This window comes from Pseudophryne corroboree, chromosome 1, assembly GCF_028390025.1.
Source record: "Pseudophryne corroboree isolate aPseCor3 chromosome 1, aPseCor3.hap2, whole genome shotgun sequence".
NCBI classification, from domain to species: domain Eukaryota; kingdom Metazoa; phylum Chordata; class Amphibia; order Anura; family Myobatrachidae; genus Pseudophryne; species Pseudophryne corroboree.
In genome coordinates, this window is record NC_086444.1 from 178338857 (window position 1) to 178354413 (window position 15557).

The following is a 15557-nucleotide window of genomic DNA, read 5'->3' on the forward strand; positions in this document are numbered from 1 at the left end:
TGGAGATATGGGCCCACTGCAGTATTCTCGGTCGGAATTCAACTGGTACAGACATACTTCCAGGAGGAGGACCTAGAGAAGTGGGAGCAGCGGAAATGGAGATTGGACTGAGAATTAAACTCCTCTCAAAGGAATTCTCTTCATCTGAGGCAGTTAGAGAACGAGACAGAGCATCAGCTTTTGTATTGAAAGTCCCGGCCCGGTACTTAATAACAAAAGAGAATCGAGTAAAGAAGAGCACCCATCTAGCTTGACGGGGATTCAAGCATTGTGCGGTTTTGATGTACAACAAGTTCTTGTGATCGGTGTAAATAGTAATCAGATGTTTGGCACCTTCTAATGAGTATCTCCATTCTTCCAAGGCGGATTTTATTGCCAAAAGTTCCTGATCTCCAATAGTGTAGTTCTGTTCAGCAGGAGAGAACTTACGAGAATGGAAACCACATGGATGCAATTTCTTATCCGAAGAGTACTGGGAAAGAACGGCTCCGACTCCGACTGAGGAAGCATCGACCTCCAGGAAGAACGGTTCTTCGAAATTTGGTTGTTGGAGTACAGGAGCTGACACAAAAGCTGATTTCAACTGGGTGAAAGCTTCCACGGCTTCGGAAGACCACAAACTCGGGTTGGAACCTTTTTTGGTAAAAGCGGTAATGGGTGCAACAATGGTGGAAAAATCCCTAATGAATTTCCTGTAGTAATTTGCAAAGCCCAAGAACCTTTGTACTGCTTTCAAAGAGAGAGTCCAATCACGAATGGCAGTGACTTTTTCCGGATCTATGCAAAGCTCCGTACCCGATATGACATAACCGAGGAACGGAATTGACGATACCTCAAAAGTACATTTGGAAATCTTGCCGTAGAGACGATTCTTTCGTAGTCGGAGAAGTACCTCTTTGACCTGTGTCCTGTGTTCTGCAAGATTCTTGGAAAAAATCAGAATGTCGTCTAAATACACCACTACACTTTGGTATAACATGTCTCGGAAGATTTCAATAACGAATCCCTGGAAAACGTCAGGAGCACTGCTAAGGCCGAACGGCATTACCAGATATACGTAATGCCCATCTCTAGTATTGAAGGCGGTCTTCCATTCGTCCCCCTGTCGGATACGTATAAGATTATAGGCTCCTCTCAAGTCGAGCTTCGAAAAAACCCTATCAAATAGCTCCGTGATTAGCGGCAACGGGTATTTATTTTTGATGGTGATATCGTTTAGGCCACGATAATCGATACATGGTCTTAACCCCCCCGTCCTTCTTCTTCATGAAAAAGAAACCTGCTCCAGCCGGAAAGATAGAGGGGCAAATTAATCCTTTTGTTATGAGCCACGGCAGTGGCTCATTCCTATTTTGCATTTTGGTTATGTATTTTATGTTATACTTCTGTTTCTGTTCCCCGTGGGTGTCATGGGGTGTTCGGACCCCACCCTTAAGGAGAGGGTACTGTTATGAACCACAGGTAGTGGTTCATTCCTATTTTATGTTTATAGTTCTCTTGCAGGCCAGGATTTCCCTTTGTTCTGGTTTAGAAGATTCTTGTTTGCTGCCGGTGGTTAGTCTGTGTAATTGCAGCCTGTTTCCATGTGTTTGGCCTCACCTGTCTGCTAATTGCATCTTGTCAGTTTGGAGTCGTGCAACAGGGCAGCTGCACGACATAATTAATTAGGGCTCTCTGTTATATTCTGGCTCAGTGCAATACACAGACGCTGGTGATAGTTCCAGAGTTCTTGAGTTCTAAGCTAGTCCCTGCCAGTTCCTGAGCTCCTGTCTAGCAGTGTCTGTCTAGCTGCTTCCAGTGTCGGTTCCAGCGTCGGTTCCAGTGTCGGTTCCAGTGTCGGTTCATGTGTCGGTTCCTGTGTCGGTTCCAGTGTCTGATCCCGTGTCCTGCCGTGAAGCGTTCCTGTCCAGAAGTCCTGTGGCTTTGTCTGTGCCTGGTCGAGTATCTGGCTTCTTGGTGTCCACCGGTCTGTCGTTTGGGATTCTGCAAGTCCTCCGGTTCTGAGAGTCTGTGTCAGCTACATTGGGGGTTCCTGTCCGTTTGCCAGTATTTGTACCGGTTCCGTGAGTAGCGGCTTTGCCGCGTCCGTCGGCCTAGGCCGCAGTATTCTTTGGTTATATTTGTTACTGGTGTTTTGCAGAGGGTTCTGCTTATGCTGTCACCGCCGGTACACAACAGTATTGTGTCGGCGTGTGGACAGCATTTCCTTTGTTGTTCTTTTCCTTTGGCGGCGTGCCGCACATATATTTAGTTTTAGGGTTGTTAGTAGCCCCTAGCTTTCTGTTTGCTTTAGTTAGAGGTCCCCTTGTTATTATCCTGTCTCGGTTCGCGTCTTGTCTCACTGTAAGACCTGGGGGCATCGGAGTTGGGCAGACCTAATCAGCCCTTCAAACCCGGCTGCCGTGGGCCCAAGGAACCATAGTCACTCAGGCGTGAACTGACCACACGGGTGAAACAATGGAGGTAGGGTGCTAGGGGCTATTTCCACACCACACCTTATTTCAGCATCACGTCCTGGTGCTCTGGACTCACTACGCAACATCTCCCTTGTTCTGAGCACCAGGAACCTAACATTAGCACCAGCCATACAACAAAAAAAGAAACAAAGCTAAATAGTAGTTTTTTCTTTTTTGGTTCAGTCCAGTCTAGAATTCAGTGTGCAGAATCCAGTCCGGTGTTTAGAATCCAGTCCTGTCTAGAATTCAGTGTGCAGAATCCAGTCCGGTGTTTAGAATCCAGTCCTGTCTAGAATTCAGTGTGCAGAATCCAGTCCGGTGTGCAGAATGCAGTCCTGTCTAGAATTCAGTGTGCAGAATCCAGTCCGGTGTGCAGAATCCAGTCCGGTGTGCAGAATCCAGCCTTGTCTTGTCTAGTTTAAAAAAAATAATCCAGTCCAGTCTTGTCTTGTCTTGTCTAGTCTTGTTTAGTCTTGTCTTGTCTAGTTTAAAATCCTCTTATGCCAACTAAGCAAGCCCTGCAGGCGTCTCTCTCAGCCCTGAACTCTGCTTTCAGTGCTTTGAAACCTGAGCGACTGGAAGTTTTGCAGCAATCCTTAAAGCAACTGCAAAACCTTCTGACTAAAATTTTGCTTATCTTGCCAGAAGTCGTTGAGAGTTCATCTACCTCTAAAGAGACTCTTGCTCACAATATGGTGACAAGAGAATCCTCAGGTTCAGTTGGAGAGAAAAAGTTTAAAAGTTTTCTGCGGCCCAGGCTCTCAGAAGAGGAGCGTCTGCGTTGCAGAAACTTAAATTTATGCCTATATTGTGGGGGTTTAGGCCACTATCTGTAGACCTGTGAGTTGCGCAAGCCAAAGTGTGGCGACAAGTCCTGCCCTCTGGCCAAGTTGAGTCAGGATACAAGACCTACTCCTGTCTCTACTGTGGCAGAGGTACTTGTCACACAACCCACACTAAAAAGCACTCTGTCCTATAATTGGGGTCCTTGGGCTAGGGAGCCCCATTATAGATTCAGGAACCAAAGGAGAATGTTTCTCTCCTCTCTTGATTTTCCTGTTGAAGCAGAGTTGCAAACCCCTGGAGCGGTGCCCGATGCCCGGGGTCCTGGAGTGGTGCCCGATGCCCAGGGTCCTGGAATGGTGTCCGATGACCAGGGTCCTGGAGTGGTGCCTGATGCCCGGGGTCCTGGAGTGGTGCCCGATGCCCAGGGTCCTGGAGTGGTGCCCGATGCCCAGGGTCCTGGAGTGGTGCCCGATGCCCAGGGTCCTGGAGCAGTGCCCGATGCCCAGAGTCCTGGAGCGGTACCCGATGCCCAGAGTCCTGGAGCGGTACCCGATGCCCAGAGTCCTGGAGCGGTACCCGATGCCCAGAGTCCTGGAGCGGTACCCGATGCCCAGAGTCCTGGAGCGGTACCCGATGCCCAGAGTCCTGGAGCGGTACCCGATGCCCAGAGTCCTGAAGCGGTACCCGATGCCCAGAGTCCTGCAGTGGTACCCGATGCCCAGAGTCCTGGAGCGGTACGCGATGCCCAGAGTCCTGGAGCGGTACCCGATGCCCAGAGTCCTGGAGCGGTACCCGATGCCCAGAGTCCTGGAGCGGTACCCGATGCCCAGAGTCCTGGAGCGGTACCCGATGCCCAGAGTCCTGGAGCGGTACCCGATGCCCAGAGTCCTGGAGCGGTACCCGATGCCCAGAGTCCTGGAGCGGTACCCGATGCCCAGAGTCCTGCAGTGGTACCCGATGCCCAGAGTCCTGGAGCGGTACGCGATGCCCTGGGTCATAGCGGGACATCGAATATTATAGCTCTGGTGTCAATACCAGAAGGGGTCTCAGAAGCTGTTACCCCAGGTAGGGACTTGAAAAGCGCAACTCCAGAGAAGGTGTCTAAAACCATAGTTCTAGAAGGGAACTCGAGAAGCAAAACCCCAGAAGGGATCTTTGAAGTAATATCCCCAAGTGGGGTCTCGAGAGACACAGCCCCAGAGAAGGGTCTAGAAGTCGCTTCCCCAGGAAAGGACTCAAGAGGCATAGCGTTAGTGGAGGTTCTGAAGGTTATAGCTTCAGCAAAAGTCCCGGAAGTCATTGTCCCGGGAGAAGTTTCGATAATTATCGACTCAGAGAGGGAGGCTGACGGCCCGGTCCCAGAGAGGGAGGCTGACGGCCCGGTCCCAGAGAGGGAGGCTGATGGCCCGGTCCCAGAGAGGGAGGCTGACGGCCCGGTCCCAGAGAGGGAGGCTGACGGCCAGGTCCCAGTAAAAGAATCCGACGTGCTGACCCCAGCGGGGTTCCCAAAGGCCACTGCCCCAGCGGGGTTCCCGAAGGCCACTGCCCCAGCGAGGTTCCTGAAGGCCACTGCACCAGAGGGGGTTCTGAGGGCCACTGCCCCGGGTGGGGTTCAGAAAGTCAATACCCCGGGTGGGGTTCCGAGGGCCACTGCCCCAGGTGGGGTTCAGAAAGTCTCAGCCTCGAGTAAGGTTAGTAGTGACCAGGTCCTAGCAAAGCACTCTAGTCAGTCAGATGGGAAGGAAGCAGATCCTGACTCTGTTGATATCTCAACATCTATAATCTTTGATGGGGACTTAGTCCAATTTCTGGCGCTTTACAAACACTATTACATCATTATGTTGTCTAGACCATTTCTGGGCATCACTTCAGAGAACCTTGTGCTCTATCTGATATATTCCTTTAGAGGAGAGCCTTTTGAGTGGGCGACCAGCCTAATGAAAGCTGAAGATCCCATTCTTCAGGATCCCCCAGCATTCAGTGATGCAGTTATTAAAAGATATGGTTCCAAACAAATTGGTTCAGGTTCCTCTAGGTCACCCGTCTTATCTGCTGAGAGTTCACCGTATACTGTAAACTCGGCACAAGAGTCTCAGCTCGTTGTTTTGACTGCAGGATGTGCTTTTCTGTCTTCTTCTAATAGTAGTACTTTGCCTGAAAGTTCAGCTCCCAAGGTTAAGAAACCAATCTCTGATTTGAGCCCAGCCTTGCTGGGAGGTACCATCAGTTCAGACAATGTTTGGGGAATTACCTTGGTCAGACCTCAAGAACTGTGTAAAAATAATAATAATAATAATAATAATAAGAAAAATAAATAATTATTGACTCTTGCCTTGTTATAAAAATTTTTTTTCCTTGTCTTGTGTCCAGTGGCCTCCGTCAAGGGGGGGGGGGCACTGTTACAAGCTTGCCACAGCTTGTTTCTGTTTTCCTGCCTGTTAGACCAGTGTGTCAGGTTTTTTTTTTTTATCCCTTGTTTTGGAAAGTCTGAATTTTGGGGTCCGTTGACCCCTCCTCAAGGTGGGGGGGGGTACTGTTATGAGCCACGGCAGTGGCTCATTCCTGTTTTGCATTTTGGTTATGTATTTTATGTTATACTTCTGTTTCTGTTCCCCGTGGGTGTCATGGGGTGTTCGGAGCCCACCCTTAAGGAGAGGGTACTGTTATGAACCACAGGTAGTGGTTCATTCCTATTTTATGTTTATAGTTCTCTTGCAGGCCAGGATTTCCCTTTGTTCTGGTTTAGAAGATTCTTGTTTGCTGCCGGTGGTTAGTCTGTGTAATTGCAGCCTGTTTCCATGTGTTTGGCCTCACCTGTCTGCTAATTGCATCTTGTCAGTTTGGAGTCGTGCAACAGGGCAGCTGCACGACATAATTAATTAGGGCTCTCTGTTATATTCTGGCTCAGTGCAATACACAGACGCTGGTGATAGTTCCAGAGTTCTTGAGTTCTAAGCTAGTCCCTGCCAGTTCCTGAGCTCCTGTCTAGCAGTGTCTGTCTAGCTGCTTCCAGTGTCGGTTCCAGCGTCGGTTCCAGTGTCGGTTCCAGTGTCGGTTCATGTGTCGGTTCCTGTGTCGGTTCCAGTGTCTGATCCCGTGTCCTGCCGTGAAGCGTTCCTGTCCAGAAGTCCTGTGGCTTTGTCTGTGCCTGGTCGAGTATCTGGCTTCTTGGTGTCCACCGGTCTGTCGTTTGGGATTCTGCAAGTCCTCCGGTTCTGACAGTCTGTGTCAGCTACATTGGGGGTTCCTGTCCGTTTGCCAGTATTTGTACCGGTTCCGTGAGTAGCGGCTTTGCCGCGTCCGTCGGCCTAGGCCGCAGTATTCTTTGGTTATATTTGTTACTGGTGTTTTGCAGAGGGTTCTGCTTATGCTGTCACCGCCGGTACACAACAGTATTGTGTCAGCGTGTGGACAGCATTTCCTTTGTTGTTCTTTTCCTTTGGCGGCGTGCCGCACATATATTTAGTTTTAGGGTTGTTAGTAGCCCCTAGCTTTCTGTTTGCTTTAGTTAGAGGTCCCCTTGTTATTATCCTGTCTCGGTTCGCGTCTTGTCTCACTGTAAGACCTGGGGGCATCAGAGTTGGGCAGACCTAATCAGCCCTTCAAACGCGGCTGCCGTGGGCCCAAGGAACCATAGTCACTCAGGCGTGAACTGACCACACGGGTGAAACAATGGAGGTAGGGTGCTAGGGGCTATTTCCACACCACACCTTATTTCAGCATCACGTCCTGGTGCTCTGGACTCACTACGCAACATCTCCCTTGTTCTGAGCACCAGGAACCTAACATTATCACCAGCCATACAACAAAAAAGAAACAAAGCTAAATAGTAGTTTTTTCTTTTTTGGTCCAGTCCAGTCTAGAATTCAGTGTGCAGAATCCAGTCCGGTGTTTAGAATCCAGTCTTGTCTAGAATTCAGTGTGCAGAATCCAGTCCGGTGTTTAGAATCCAGTCCTGTCTAGAATTCAGTGTGCAGAATCCAGTCCGGTGTGCAGAATGCAGTCCTGTCTAGAATTCAGTGTGCAGAATCCAGTCCGGTGTGCAGAATCCAGTCCGGTGTGCAGAATCCAGTCCGGTGTGCAGAATCCAGTCTTGTCTTGTCTAGTTTAAAAAAAATAATCCAGTCCAGTCTTGTCTTGTCTTGTCTAGTCTTGTTTAGTCTTGTCTTGTCTAGTTTAAAATCCTCTTATGCCAACTAAGCAAGCCCTGCAGGCGTCTCTCTCAGCCCTGAACTCTGCTTTCAGTGCTTTTAAACCTGAGCGACTGGAAGTTTTGCAGCAATCCTTAAAGCAACTGCAAAACCTTCTGACTAAAATTTTGCTTATCTTGCCAGAAGTCGTTGAGAGTTCATCTACCTCTAAAGAGACTCTTGCTCACAATATGGTGACAAGAGAATCCTCAGGTTCAGTTGGAGAGAAAAAGTTTAAAAGTTTTCTGCGGCCCAGGCTCTCAGAAGAGGAGCGTCTGCGTTGCAGAAACTTAAATTTATGCCTATATTGTGGAGGTTTAGGCCACTATCTGTAGACCTGTGAGTTGCGCAAGCCAAAGTGTGGCGACAAGTCCTGCCCCCTGGCCAAGTTGAGTCAGGATACAAGACCTACTCCTGTCTCTACTGTGGCAGAGGTACTTGTCACACAACCCACACTAAAAAGCACTCTGTCCTATAATTGGGGTCCTTGGGCTAGGGAGCCCCATTATAGATTCAGGAACCAAAGGAGAATGTTTCTCTCCTCTCTTGATTTTCCTGTTGAAGCAGAGTTGCAAACCCCTGGAGCGGTGCCCGATGCCCGGGGTCCTGGAGTGGTGCCCGATGCCCAGGGTCCTGGAATGGTGTCCGATGACCAGGGTCCTGGAGTGGTGCCTGATGCCCGGGGTCCTGGAGTGGTGCCCGATGCCCAGGGTCCTGGAGTGGTGCCCGATGCCCAGGGTCCTGGAGTGGTGCCCGATGCCCAGGGTCCTGGAGCGGTGCCCGATGCCCAGAGTCCTGGAGCGGTACCCGATGCCCAGGGTCCTAGAGCGGTGCCCGATGCCCAGAGTCCTGGAGCGGTACCCGATGCCCAGAGTCCTGGAGCGGTACCCGATGCCCAGAGTCCTGGAGCGGTACCCGATGCCCAGAGTCCTGGAGCGGTACCCGATGCCCAGAGTCCTGGAGCGGTACCCGATGCCCAGAGTCCTGGAGCGGTACCCGATGCCCAGAGTCCTGGAGCGGTACCCGATGCCCAGAGTCCTGCAGTGGTACCCGATGCCCAGAGTCCTGGAGCGGTACGCGATGCCCTGGGTCATAACGGGACATCAAATATTATAGCTCAGGTGTCAATACCAGAAGGTGTCTCAGAAGCTGTTACCCCAGGTAGGGACTTGAAAAGCGCAACTCCAGAGAAGGTGTCTAAAACCATAGTTCTAGAAGGGAACTCGAGAAGCAAAACCCCAGAAGGGATCTTTGAAGTAATATCCCTAAGTGGGGTCTCGAGAGACATAGCCCCAGAGAAGGGTCTAGAAGTCGCTTCCCCAGGAAAGGACTCAAGAGGCATAGCGTTAGTGGAGGTTCTGAAGGTTATAGCTTCAGCAAAAGTCCCGGAAGTCATTGTCCCGGGAGAAGTTTCGATAATTATCGACTCAGAGAGGGAGGCTGACGGCCCGATCCCAGAGAGGGAGGCTGGCGGCCCGGTCCCAGAGAGGGAGGCTGATGGCCCGGTCCCAGAGAGGGAGGCTGACGGCCCGGTCCCAGAGAGGGAGGCCGACGGCCAGGTCCCAGTAAAAGAATCCGACGTGCTGACCCCAGCGGGGTTCCCGAAGGCCACTGCCCCAGCGGGGTTCCCGAAGGCCACTGCCCCAGCGAGGTTCCTGAAGGCCACTGCCCCAGAGGGGGTTCTGAGGGCCACTGCCCCGGGTGGGGTTCAGAAAGTCAATACCCCGGGTGGGGTTCCGAGGGCCACTGCCCCAGGTGGGGTTCAGAAAGTCACTGCCCCAGGTGGGGTTCAGAAAGTCTCAGCCTCGAGTAAGGTCAGTAGTGACCAGGTCCTAGCAAAGCACTCTAGTCAGTCAGATGGGAAGGAAGCAGATCCTGACTCTGTTGATATCTCAACATCTATAATCTTTGATGGGGACTTAGTCCAATTTCTGGCGCTTTACAAACACTATTACATCATTATGTTGTCTAGACCATTTCTGGGCATCACTTCAGAGAACCTTGTGCTCTATCTGATATATTCCTTTAGAGGGGAGCCTTTTGAGTGGGCATCCAATTTAATGAAAAATGAAGATCCCATTCTTCAGGATCCCCCAGCATTCAGTGATGCAGTTATTAAGAGATATGGGCCCTCATTCCGAGTTGATCGGTCGCAAGGCGAATTTAGCAGAGTTACACACGCTAAGCCTACGCCTACTGGGAGTGTATCTTAGCATCCTAAAATTGCGACCGATGTATTCGCATTATTGCGATCAAAAACTACTTAGCAGTTTTAGAGTAGCTCCACACTTACTCTGCCTGTGCGATCAGTTCAGTGCTTGTCGTTCCTGGATTGACGTCACAAACACACCCAGCGTTCGCTCAGACACTACCCCGTTTCTCCGGCCACTCCTGCGTTTTTTCCGGAAACGGTAGCGTTTTCATCCACATGCCCCTAAAATGCCGTGTTTCCGCCCAGTAACACCCATTTCCTGTCAATCACACTACGATCGCCGGAGCGAAGAAAAAGCCGTGAGTAAAAATCCTATCTTCATAGCAAAGTTACTTGGCGCAGTCGCAGTGCAACTATTGCGCATGCGCACTAAGCGAAATTTCACTGCGATGCGATGAAAAATAACGAGCGATCAACTCGGAATGCGGGCCATGGTTCCAAAGAAATTGGTTCAGGTTCCTCTAGGTCACCCGTCTTATCTGCTGAGAGTTCACCGTATACTGTAAACTCGGCACAAGAGTCTCAGCTCGTTGTTTTGACTGCAGGATGTGCTTTTCTGTCTTCTTCTAATAGTAGTACTTTGCCTGAAAGTTCAGCTCCCAAGGTTAAGAAACCAATCTCTGATTTGAACCCAGCCTTGCTGGGAGGTACCATCAGTTCAGACAATGTTTGGGGAATTACCTTGGTCAGACCTCAAGAACTGTGTAAAAATAATAATAATAAGAAAAATAAATAATTATTGACTCTTGCCTTGTTATAAAAAATTTTTTCCTTGTCTTGTGTCCAGTGGCCTCCGTCAAGGGGGGGGGGCACTGTTACAAGCTTGCCACAGTTTGTTTCTGTTTTCTTGCCTGTTAGACCAGTGTGTCAGGTTTTTTTTTTTTTTATCCCTTGTTTTGGAAAGTCTGAATTTTGGGGTCCGTTGACCCCTCCTCAAGGGGGGGGGGGTACTGTTATGAGCCACGGCAGTGGCTCATTCCTGTTTTGCATTTTGGTTATGTATTTTATGTTATACTTCTGTTTCTGTTCCCCGTGGGTGTCATGGGGTGTTCGGAGCCCACCCTTAAGGAGAGGGTACTGTTATGAACCACAGGTAGTGGTTCATTCCTATTTTATGTTTATAGTTCTCTTGCAGGCCAGGATTTCCCTTTGTTCTGGTTTAGAAGATTCTTGTTTGCTGCCGGTGGTTAGTCTGTGTAATTGCAGCCTGTTTCCATGTGTTTGGCCTCACCTGTCTGCTAATTGCATCTTGTCAGTTTGGAGTCGTGCAACAGGGCAGCTGCACGACATAATTAATTAGGGCTCTCTGTTATATTCTGGCTCAGTGCAATACACAGACGCTGGTGATAGTTCCAGAGTTCTTGAGTTCTGAGCTAGTCCCTGCCAGTTCCTGAGCTCCTGTCTAGCAGTGTCTGTCTAGCTGCTTCCAGTGTCGGTTCCAGCGTCGGTTCCAGTGTCGGTTCCTGTGTCGGTTCCTGTGTCGGTTCCAGTGTCTGATCCCGTGTCCTGCCGTGAAGCGTTCCTGTCCAGAAGTCCTGTGGCTTTGTCTGTGCCTGGTCGAGTATCTGGCTTCTTGGTGTCCACCGGTCTGTCGTTTGGGATTCTGCCAGTCCTCCGGTTCTGAGAGTCTGTGTCGGCTACATTGGGGGTTCCTGTCCGTTTGCCAGTATTTGTACCGGTTCCGTGAGTAGCGGCTTTGCCGCGTCCGTTGGCCTAGGCCGCAGTATTCTTTGGTTATATTTGTTACTGGTGTTTTGCAGAGGGTTCTGCTTATGCTGTCACCGCCGGTACACAACAGTATTGTGTACAAAGGGAAAAGGTAGCAGGTGCACTATCTCACACTACCTCAACCTGTAGTAACCAGAGGCACTTAGCATATTCCTGGCCAGGGCTATGAGCTTACCCACCGCATCAAGGTAGCCTCTCATTGGGTAAGTCCCTAACACTAACTATAGGGGGTCAGGTCCGGGGGGCAGGACACCCCAGAGCCACCCAGCCAGACAGTCCATAATGGGGGGAATTCTCTGGGGTGCGGGGCTCCCTGTGCCTGCCGTGGCTGGGTGTCCCTGGGGCATCGCAATTTAACACTATTTCATCACTCCATGGCACTTATAGTTTGTTTTATATATATGTAACACCTTCACATAATTTTCTTTTACTCCTCACATTATTCACACATGCAGCAACAGCTGCTCCTACCTCTTTAACCCTATATTTTTATCACTCCTGCGATGCCCTGGGGTTGTCTGGCTGGGTGGCTCTGGGGTGTCCTGCCCCCCGGACCTGACCCCCTATAGTTAGTGTTAGGGACTTACCCAATGAGAGGCTACCTTGATGCGGTGGGTAAGCTCATAGCCCTGGCCAGGAATATGCTAAGTGCCTCTGGTTACTACAGGTTGAGCTAGTGTGAGATAGTGCACCTGCTACCTTTTCCCTTTGTACACTTTACTAAGTCTCAAGCAGAGTAGCACCTCACTACCTAATTAAGGTGTGCAAATTAGGGCCCTTTTCCCCCCACACAACAGTATTGTGTCGGCGTGTGGACAGCATTTCCTTTGTTGTTCTTTTCCTTTGGCGGCGTGCCGCACATATGTTTAGTTTTAGGGTTGTTAGTAGCCCCTAGCTTTCTGTTTGCTTTAGTTAGAGGTCCCCTTGTTATTATCCTATCTCGGTTCACGCCTTGTCTCACTCTAAGACCTGGGGGCATCGGAGTTGGGCAGACCTAATCCGCCCTTCAAACGTGGCTGCCGTGGGCCCAAGAAACCATAGTCACTCAGGCGTGAACTGACCACACGGGTGAAACAATGGAGGTAGGGTGCTAGGGGCTATTTCCACACCACACCTTATTTCAGCGTCACGTCCTGGTGCTCTGGACTCACTACGCAACATCTCCCTTGTTCTGAGCACCAGGAACCTAACACCTTTAAGAAGATTGGATTTAATATAGTCCGACATAGCTTGGGTCTCAGGTAGAGACAGAGGATAAGTGCGACCCCGAGGCGGCATCTTCCCTGGGAAGAGGTCAATGGGGCAGTCCCAAGGTCTATGGGGTGGTAACTGATCAGCCGCCTGCTCAGAGAACACATCCGTGAACTCCTGATAGGCCTCCGGAATGAGCGCTTCGTCCGACCTAGAAGATACACGGAGCGGACAAATGGGAGTAAGGCAATTAGTGTGACAGAATGAACTCCATGACAGAATTTGTGAAGACTTCCAGTCGATGTGGGGATTATGAGTTTTGAGCCAAGGCAACCCGAGGACAAGATCGTGAGGCATCTCCGGAATCACTAGGAACTCCAGATGTTCTTGATGTAGAGCTCCGACCTGCAGCCTAATGGGCTCTGTGCGACATGTAACGAGGCCATTGGATATTCTGGTACCATTGATAGCAGTCAATGAAATATGCCGTTTAGACTGCAACTTTAAATCCAGACTTTGGACACAGGAAAAAGAAACAAAATTCCCAGCAGCCCCAGAGTCCAATAGGGCATTAAAAGATTTGGCAACTGACTTGGAGATCAAAGACACGGAAAGTAAGCAATCCAAAGTCGGAGAAGATTTGGACGTGACTCCCAACTTGACTCCTCCGGAACAAGCTAGGCCTGCCCGTTTCCCGGACGGGATTTACAAAACTTGATGAAATGATCTGCGGCTGCACAGTAAAGACAGAGTTTACCCTGACGACAACGCCGTAGTTCCTCCGGAGACAGTCGGGACCGATTAATTTGCATGGGTTCGTCCGGACTTGGTACAGCCGCTTGCCTAGGAGGAGGAAGCCGGAACCTGGAACGATCCGATCGACTACGTTCTCCTCCACGCTCCTGCATACGGAGATCCACCTTGACGCAGAGGGAGATCAACTCTTCTAATGGATCCGGCAGATCCCTAGTGACCAACTCATCCTTCAGACGGTCGGAGAGACCGTTCCAGAAAGCAGCCCTCAGGGCGTCATTATTCCAGTGAAGTTCAGAGGCAATGGTCTGGAAATGGACCACGTACTGACCCACGGAGCGGGAGCCCTGACGGACACGGAGCAAGTCGGAAGAAGCAGTGGTCATCCTGCCGGGCTAATCGAAGATTCTTCGAAAGGACGTGATGAAGTCGGTGTAGTTGGAAACCAATGGATCAGATCGTTCCCATAGTGGAGACACCCAAGGAGACACCCAATCCAACGCTGACCCTTCGAGCAGGGAAATAATGTACGCCACCTTAGACCGATCCGTAGGGAAATTATGTGAGAGAAGCTCGAAGTGCACTTCGCACTGGTTTAAAAAACCACGGCAATTCTTTGGATTCGCATTATAGCGGGAAGGAGTAGGAAGCTGAAGGTGTGATCTGGTACCGGCCGAAGGTTGGACATTACTGGAAACGGCAACTGGAGCGGTTACGGGAACTGGAACCGGAATTACTGAGGCTAAGGGGTATATGCAATTCCGGACGAATTGCGCCTTTTTTTCATCTGTTTTAAAATTCGCCTGTACTCGACAGCTGCAGCCCTGCCACCGGGACCATGAATTCACCATATGCAATACAAAACACATTCGACACTCCCCTTGGCGGATAACGGACCAATCGGCGAGTAGTGGGCGTCCTGAATTCGACTTCCCGCCGTTTGCAGCCCTTTATTAGGGCTTGTTTGCTGCGTGATCAGCAGCCATTTTGTGAACCTGCAGAGAGGTGTGAGGAGGTGCAGAGCTAGCAAATTGGTTGTTTGCTGTGGTATCGTTTGGACACCCAGCAGGCTTTAATCCAGGACAGACAGGAGGATACCTGTTACCCCGGAGGAGAGTCATTTTTGGAGCTATTTCTACATTTTTAGGTAAGTACCACATGTGGGTCTGGTGTTGCATGTATGCGTTTGTGTAGTGGGGGTTGCCATGAGGTGTACATGTGGTGTTTGGGGTATGTCTTTGGGGTGTTTGGGGTATGTATATATATGTGTGCAGGTATGTGCATAGCTCCTGCTTGTATTACTGCATTTTTTTTGGGAGTTTTGTGTTTTGGGGTAGTTTTTCACGTTTTTTTTCTTCTTAAAATTACTTTTTGGGTCATGCTTTTGCATTGGTGTACCTCCAGCATGTGCAGGGATGTTTTTTGTCTTGTTTGGGCTGATTTTAGTGCGTGTCGGTATCAATGTGGTCGACATGTGATGTTGTTAGTTTGCTAAAACAGGTTTTTTCCCTCCTATTTTAGCACTGGTGTACCTCCAGAATGTGCAGGGATGCTTTTTGGCTAGTTTGGGGTGATTTGGAGCAAGTTTATGTCAGCCATGCGGTCGACATGTCATGTCGTTTGTTTGCCAAACATGTTTTTTCCCTCCTATTTTAGCACTGATGTACCTCCAGAATGTGCAGGGATGCTTTTTGGCTAGTTTGGGGTGATTTGGAGCAAGTTTGTGTCAGCCATGTGGTCGACATGTCATGTCGTTTGTTTGCCAAACATGTTTTTTCCCTCCTATTTTAGCACTGGTGTGCCTCCAGAATGTGCAGGGATGCTTTTTGGCTAGTTTGGGGTGATTTGGAGCAAGTTTGTGTCAGCCATGCGGTCGACATGTCATGTCGTTTGTTTGCCAAACATGTTTTTTCCCTCCTATTTTAGCACTGGTGTACCTCCAGAATGTGCAGGGATGCTTTTTGGCTAGTTTGGGGTGATTTGGAGCAAGTTTGTGTCAGCCATGCGGTCGACATGTCGTGTCGTTTGTTTGCCAAACATGTTTTCCCCCTCCTATTTTAGCACTGGTGTACCTCCAGCATGTGCAGGGATGCTTTTTGTCTTGTTTGGGCTGATTTTAGTGCGTGTCGGTATCAATGTGGTCGACATGTGATGTCGTTTGTTTGCTAAAACAGGTTTTTTTACCTCCTATTTTAGCACTGGTGTACCTCCAGAATGTGAAGGGATGCTTTTTAGCTAGTT